Below are 8,274 nucleotides of genomic sequence, written 5' to 3' on the forward strand. Positions count from 1 at the left end.
AGAGAGCTGATGGAAACAATGCCATTCCCGAGAGGAGGGTTCTTGGTTCATACATAAACCCAACCTCTGGGAATTGTGGTAGCAGCATTCAGAAACCACCCATTCAGGCCAACAATTTTGAACTCAAACCACAGCTAATATCACTTGTGGAGGATCATTGTTCATTTGGTGGGAGTGCTAATGAAGATCCAAACCAACATCTCACAAAATTCCTGAGAATTTGCGACACTGTGAAGTCCAATGGAGTCCAGGAAGATACCTATAAACTGCTCTTGTTCCCATTTTCACTTAGGGACAAGGCAGCTAAGTGGCTGGAATCATTCCCAAGGGGGAGCCTAACAACCTGGGATGAGGTGGAAAGCAAGTTTCTGGCACGTTTCTACCCCCACAAAAGGTCAATAGGCTTCGATCTGAGGTTCAGACTTTTAGACAACAAGATGGTGAAACTCTCTACGAGGCATGGGAGAGATTCAAGGATTTGACAAGGAAATGCCCACCAGACATGTTCCATGACTGGGTGCAATTGCATATTTTCTATGATGGACTTTCTTATGAATCAAGGAAGGCTGTAGACCATTCATCAGGAGGTTCATTGAACAGGAAAAAGACTGTGGAAGAAGCCATTGAAGTGATTAAGACAGTGGCTGAGAATGAGTACTACTATGCTTCAGAGAGACACAACACTAAGGGAGTCATGGAGCTGAACCATGTTGATACAATTTTAGCCCAAAACAAGGTGTTTGCCAAGCAACTAGCAGAGCTCACCAGGAAATTAGAAACAAAGCAAGTGGCTGCAATACACACACAAGATCAAGAGGAAGTAAGCACTGAAGGAGGTGATTGGGAAGAGGCCAATTATGTAGGAAATCAACAAAGGCAACCATATGATCCACATTCCAACACTTACAACCCAGGCTGGAAAAACCACCCAAACTTTGGATGGGAAAACCAGCAAAACCAACATAACAAGTCCACATACCAAAACTCCAACCAAAGATCATACCAAGCCACACAAAACACTTACTCCCAACCATCATATCATGGCCAAAATAATCAACCTACCCAACCTAATCTGAACCAACAATTTCAAGATCAATTAAACAGGATAGAAGGAATGCTGGCAAACATGGGTCAGGACATAAGTGAGTTGAAAAGCTTTAGGGATGATGTGAGATCTACCTTAAGGAACCATGGTGAAAAACTCAAGAGGATGGAGTCTCAAGTAGGAGAGCTATCTCAACAGGCCCCCAAGTCAACTGCAGTGTTCCCTAGTGACACAGAAAAGAATCCTAAAGGGGAACAAAAGGGAGTGAGATGGGAAGAATGCAAGGCCATCACCATATTGAAGGAAGTCTCAGAAGAAGAAGGAATCAGACCCTCAGAACAGGAGCCAGAAATCTTGAAGGAAGGTGTGGAAGAAGCTAAGCAGGAAAGTGAAACTGAGCAAGCCAAGGAACTGCAAAAAGGCATGCTGGAAACATACCAACCAAAAGCACCATTTCCTCAGAGGTTAGGAGGAGGTGAAAAAGGGAAAACCTATTCAAGGTTTTTAGAGACATTTAAGTCTCTCCATATCAATATTCCCTTTCTTGAGATTCTCCAGCAGATGCCTACACATATCAAGTATTTAAAGGAATTGCTGAGCAAGAAAAGAGTTTTAAAGGGAGGACAAACTGTAATAATGAACAAAGAATGCAGTGCCCTCATCAAGAAGGACATAGTCTCTAAGAAAACAGACCCAGGAAGTTTTCATATCCCCTGCATCATAGGGGAAACAAAAATTGACAGAGGATTCTGTGATCTAGGAGCTAGCATAAATGTGATGCCTCTGACTCTTATGAAGAGGCTACAACTGAATGAGGTGAGATCCACTGATGTAATCATACAACTGGCTGACAAAACTCAGAAGCAAGCTGAAGGGGTAGTTGAGAATGTGCTGGTGAAAGTGGGAAATTATTTCTTCCCCACAGACTTTGTCATTTTGGACATGGAGGAAAGCTACCTACACCCTATCATTCTGGGAAGGCCATTTCTAGCCACTGCTAGAGCGCTCATAGATGTAGAACAAGGAGAGCTAATTTTGAGAATACATGATGAACAGCTCATTTTCAATGTTTTCAAACCTGCATCTGAGCCTGAACCAGAACCTGAAAAGCCTAAGGATGATAGTAGCCATCTGTGTTTGGAGGAAAGCAATCCAGCAGCTGAAACTCTGAAACAGTCCTTGGAAGGCAAACAAGAATTGCAAGAGTTAAAGCCACAAGAATCAATAGAAACAGATCAGAAGGATCCTCCTGGCATAAGGGTCAATGAAGAAATCCTCAAGAGAAAGGGAAGAATTGTAAAGAAATTGCCAAGAGGGTGGAGAAACAAGAAAATTCCCACTGAAGGTTTCTCTCCGGGAGATAAAGTGATATCAAGTCATTATCTGCTGATTCCACCTGGCCTCAAAACCATTCCTTCCCAGCTCCCTCAAGTGTTCACAATCAGGAAAGTTCTTTCTATGGAACATTTGGAAATCATGAAGGAATCAAATGGGGACGTTTTCATAGTGAGAGGAGAGGACATCAAGCACTACAATCCACCCTAACAAGGGGCAACCGTCAAGCTAGTGACGTTAAAGAAGCGCTTCATGGGAGGCAACCCATGTTTTAGTATCCTTACTCTTTATTGTTTTGCTTTGCATCTAATAAAGCATGGTTTCTTATGCATGAACTTGAATCCTCAGGACAACTGTTGAAAGAGTGCACTAAACATTGCATGTAAAATACAATTGGTTTCTAAGTTTGGTGTGCCTGAAGGCACCCCAAATTTTATTCAAATTGTATTCAATCTTTCATTCAAAGTGCACAACCAAACATTAAGTTTGGTGTTCCTCTTTGAACACAGTTAATGAAAAGCAAGAAGTTCCTCTGGATTTAGAAATTCATGACAAGTATACCATTTGCATGTTTTAATACTTTGATTTCAATTACTTTAGGTAGTAAAATTGTTTAGGATCAAAGAGCCAAAGTGACTATGATTTATTAGAATTATGCACATTCATTAAGGACAACCAACATGGATTTCATGTCATCAGAAGACATTACCAAACACTAAGTTTGGTGTCCAGTAATAAGTGTGCATAAATACAAGAGTCACGGCTATAAGCTCAGGAAGTCAATCATTGATTTACAATTCAAAAAGAAGGAGAAATGAAAAAGGCAGTGATCCTTGAAGAAAGAGTGGAAGAAACAATGAAAAAAGCTGGATTCTGGACAAAGCTCATAAGAAAAGACAAAGGAAGTACAAGTGGTCAAAGAGAGACAAGAAGCAAGAAGAAACAGGACCCCAAGAGTCAAGAAGAACCAAGCAACAAATGAGAGGTGGTCTTGTTCCTTAATAATCAAATAATAGTTTGTGAAGTGTCTTTATGAGCTTTCTTTCATTTTAAGTCATTTAAGTTTTATGTGAAATTTCTAGTATGTTTGTCTGTTTACTGCTTTGAATAAAGTGAATGCCTAGATGTTTGGATATAACTTCACCTTCTTAAACAAATGCTTGCCATGCTTGTTCTGTTTCCAAAAATAAAAGAAAAGTTTGAACAAAAGTAGCTTGGCTCAATTAGTGACAAATCAAGTAGAATTAAGTGGTGGTATGCATGCGTGATTGTTTAGTCAGATCACTGGAAATTGAGTGTAGAATTATCATTTTTGTGTAGAAGTTTGAATACTGTCTATGGATCTTGATGAATAAATGTCTTTGGCCATGAAAAAGAAAGAAAAAGAAGAAGAAAAAGCCACTGAAAAAGGGCAACAAAAAAAAATTTTGAGAAAATAAGCTAGGCACCAATGGTTTGAACTTCTGAGACAAATGCCTGTGGTGTTTATGTATTAAGGATATGCTTGGATGAATAGGTTCTGAGGAGTGTTTCAACACTTGGTAACTTGGATTAACTAACCCGGGATTATCAACCAAAAGTCCATTATCAAGAGCAACCTAAATACAAAACATTTAGTCACACAAAGAGGTGCTGGGCACCAATGTCTCAAGAAGAAATGTGAACTAAAATGCCTGTAGTGGATATGTGTAGTGCACTGATAAGAAAAAGAAAATGCCAAAGGCTTGTGCAACACATGACACTAAGCAAACAAGGAGCAAAGGAGCTCTAAGAAAAAGAAAAGAAAAACAAAGAAGAGAAAAGTGCCAAGGACATAAGAATAACAAGAGGCCATAGCAGTGTTTGATGGATGCAATGAAAAAGTGATAATCTTACCTGATAAGAATGAAAAAGTGATGCTGCAACTTTCTGCATAAAACCCTTTTGATGAACTTCAAATGCTTGCTAATATAACCAATGTAATTGCTTTCTGTTTCATACTTTCCTCTCAAATAACTCAGGACTTGCTTAGGGACAAGCAAGCATTAAGTTTGGTGTTGTGATGCCAAGGCATCTTAGGCTAGTTTCACTAGCATTTTTCTGTTAGTTTTAGTTGTTTTATGCATTTTCTTGAGCTTAAAGTAACCAAGAATGGTTAAATGAATAACAAAGCAATGAACCATCCAAACAGTATGATTTTGATGCAAATTCCATGAGTTTTTAGTTATATTACTTGAATGCTATGAATGGAAGATTTCTCATGAAATTTTGCAAGACTTTGATGTAGTTGTTTGGATGATTTCAGGGAAGAAGAGGCTAGGCAAGGAAGCAACAAAATCAATAAAGGAAGCTTGAATATCACATGTGGAGTTTAAGTTCCAGTTTAAGCTTAAACTGGAACTCAAACTACCAAGCCATATAATGCTGGGAACTATCAGTGGCGTTTAAGCTCCAGTTTAAGCTTAAACTGGAGCTTAAACGCCAAAATCATGAAAGCTGAGGAAAAGCTGAAAGTGGCGTTTAACCTCTAGTTTAACCTTAAACTGGAAGTTAAACGTCAGAAATGAGAAATGCACCAGGGAGCCATTTCCACGTTTAAGCTCCAGTTTAAGCTTAAACTGGAGCTTAAACGTGTTCGACCATTCTCCTCCAGGGTTGCTTTCTTCATTTCCACGTTTAAGCTTCAGTTTAACCTTAAACTGAAGCTTAAACGTGTTCGACAATCCACACTCCAGACTTGCCTTCTTCCATTTCCACGTTTAAGCTTCAGTTTAACCTTAAACTGAAGCTTAAACGTGTTCGACAACTCCACACTCCAGACTTGCCTTCTTCCATTTCCACGTTTAAGCTTCAGTTTAACCTTAAACTGAAGCTTAAACGTGCTTGAATTATACCACCTCCAGGAGTGTCCAACGTTTAAGTTGCAGTTTAAGCTTAAACTGCAACTTAAACGCCACTAATTGAAAAGGTTTCTGGGCCAAAGATATTGCAGTTTAAGTTAGCATTTGAGCACAAACATTAACTTAAACGTACTCTGGTATGAAACCCAATTGAATATCATGGTTTATGGGATTGGGCCTGAAGAATTGATGAGTCTGGAATTTCAAATTGTTGAGTCATGTGTCATTACTTGATTATCACTAAGTTGGCTCAATGAATGTTACAGAATTGGATCAGCAGCCTCATCAGGATTATGGATCATAAACCCAAAGCAAAAGGAAATCAGGGAAAGGCCTCAAAGCCCAAGAAACACAACAGAAGCTCAATTTAGAAAGTGTATAAATAGGATAGAATTTAAGTTGGTTGGTACTCGGGGGGAATTTTGGGGGATCACTTTTTCTAGTTTTCATACTTTTTGTAATTGAATTCAGAGCTATGACTCACTAAACCCCCTTTCATTGGGTTAGGGAGCTCTATTGTAATTCAATGAATCAATAATAGTTTTTATCTTCTTCTTCAATCTTTTCTCTTGAATTTTTGTTAGAAAGCTTCTCGATCTAATTCCATTGGTTAGTTGTCTTGGGAAAGAAACTATCCATAATTGGAATCCTTCGGAACCTTGGGAAAGGAATGGAGGATTCATGCTAGAGAAGCTTTCTCACAGTGAATTGGATTGGGGTTTGGATGGATATTGTGACATGTAATCCTACCAAATTGTGGTTCATGAAACTGTATGGTATAATCAGTGATCGAGCATCATCTCTTCTTATGAACATTTAAACCAAGGGATTGGGAATTTGTTTGTTTTTAGAGAGAATTGGTGAGCCAAGGGATTGGGATCCAATCATATAAGATTGCCAAGCAAAATTCAATGAATGCATTGGTTGAGGAAGGGATAAAAAAAAATGTTTGATTCGGAGATCTCAATATCTCCTGAAACCCAATGAATTCCCCATTTCTGATCTATCACTTCTCTTTACATTCTGCAATTAAATTCATGCAATCACCCCGATCCCTTTTTAATTTCAGCAATTTAGCTTCTCGCTCTTTAATTCATGCAATTTTACATTCCGCAATTCTCATCTAAATCTTGATTCCGCTCAACTAGAACACACTTCTAATCCGAATTGCTCACTCAACCAATCCTTGTGGGATTCGACCTCACTCTATTGTGAGTTTTTACTTGACGATAACCGGTGCACTTGCCGGAAGGAATTTTTGCCAATCGTGCAATTTCTTAAAATCGTAGCATCACTGCGTTGTACCCCATAACTTTCCCACTCACGCAATTGCTTGCCCCACGCGATCGCGTCACCCCAATTTTGGCAAATACATCAATTTGAATAGAGAGTTGTGCAAGCGCGAGGCTGCACTTGCGCCAGAAGCCTAACATGGGTCACGCGACCGCGTGACCGACGCAATCGCGTCCCCTTACTTGTAGCGCAATCACGCGAACGCGTGCCCCACGCGGCCGCGTCGCTTGCGCCGCACAGCTCAACCTGAATTGCCAAAATATCTTATCTTTTTTCTCTCTAATCCTAATTTTTTTCCCTCCTTATTTCTTCCTTTTCTCTTCTTCCTTCTATCTCACCTCTCACTCTTTCTCCCTCACCTCCATTAACAAGGTTTTTATTTTCTTCTTCATCCATTTCTTTTCTATCATTCTTCTTATTTTATTTTTTATTTTCTTTTCTTTTCTTTTTCTTTTCATTATTCATATTTTCTTTCTTCTTCTTTCCTTTTTACAAGGTGTTAGAATTTTATTTAGGTCATTATTCTTTCTTATATGCTTGTGGATTGTTGCAAATTGCTTGACAATTATATATTATTTTCTTTAAAGGGTTGCTTGCATGTTCACCTTAATACTTTCTATACTCTATTTACCTTGCATGCTATGTGTTTGTGAAAAAGCTCATATGGCATTATGCACTTCTCTATGTTATTCTAATATTCAATGCTTGCTTTTCACAAATTCCCCTTACTATTATATTAATTGAATTTAATTGTCAATACAAACGTGATGGTTTGTTACAAAGTAATGTTTGGTCTATGCTACTCGTGCCCTTTTCCGGCATGCCAATAAACACCTTGCATTTACTTGTCATCATATGCACTAACTATTTTCCATTAATGATCTTTCACATGTACTCATGAGCATGTGTTAACATTATTTACCCTTTAATGTGCATTTCTAACCATTTTTTTTCCGTTCTCTTCATTGCTATATATCTCTTTAAATTTAATTTACTTTTTCTTCCCTCTTTCAGGATGGCCACCAAGAAAGAAAAAGAGAAAGCTACTCCCAAACCTCCAGCAAGAAGAGAAACTAAAAGAGTGGCAGAGCCTTCTTCAACTGCAGTCAAGCCCTCAACAAAAAGGGTTAAGAGGATTATCAAGATTGATGAAAAGGAGAAAGCCTTTCCAGCAAAGGACACTGCGCGATTTCCAAATCGCTACTGTGAGCAGATGTTCCCTATTCTAGCTGAGAGGAGTTACAACAACAAACACCTTATTATCCTCCCGCCTAACATTGCTACTTTTATTGAGCCGCAAATTGAACGAAGACAATGAGGTTTCCTACGGAGACAGCCAAGGCAGGTCAATCTCTCTTGGGTAGTCGAGTTCTACTCTAACTTCTACCTGCCCACTCTGCAGTCTGTCTATGTACGTCAGAAGTAAGTCCCCATTACAGAAGAGGCCATTCGATAAGCTATAAGTCTTCCCCTTATTCCAGAAGGACTGGACGCCTTTCAAGAAGCCGCACTCAAGCGCCAGCAGTACCAATTTGACTGGGAAGATGTTCTCAGAGTTATCGCATTACCTGGTAGCCGTTGGATCTATGGATACCATTGTACCCGCCCTAAGGGAATATTGGCTTCAGCACTTACCTTGGAGGCTCGCGTATGGGCACAGATCATGTCCCATTACGTCTTTCCGAGCACTCACGAGTCCTCCTTCACTGCGGACATAGCCGT

General features: G+C 39.4%; 1 non-coding gene across 1 annotated transcript; it reads right to left on the reverse strand.

Moving 5' to 3' along the window:
- Positions 1 to 400: 400 nt before the first annotated feature.
- On the reverse strand, positions 401 to 504 carry LOC112731318 (small nucleolar RNA R71). The gene has a single exon (XR_003167101.1). It is a non-coding gene; the product is annotated as a small nucleolar RNA R71 (small nucleolar RNA).
- Between the last annotated feature and the right edge of the window lie 7,770 nt (positions 505 to 8,274).

Source organism: Arachis hypogaea, chromosome 12 (assembly GCF_003086295.3).
Source record: "Arachis hypogaea cultivar Tifrunner chromosome 12, arahy.Tifrunner.gnm2.J5K5, whole genome shotgun sequence".
Taxonomy (NCBI): Eukaryota; Viridiplantae; Streptophyta; class Magnoliopsida; order Fabales; family Fabaceae; genus Arachis; species Arachis hypogaea.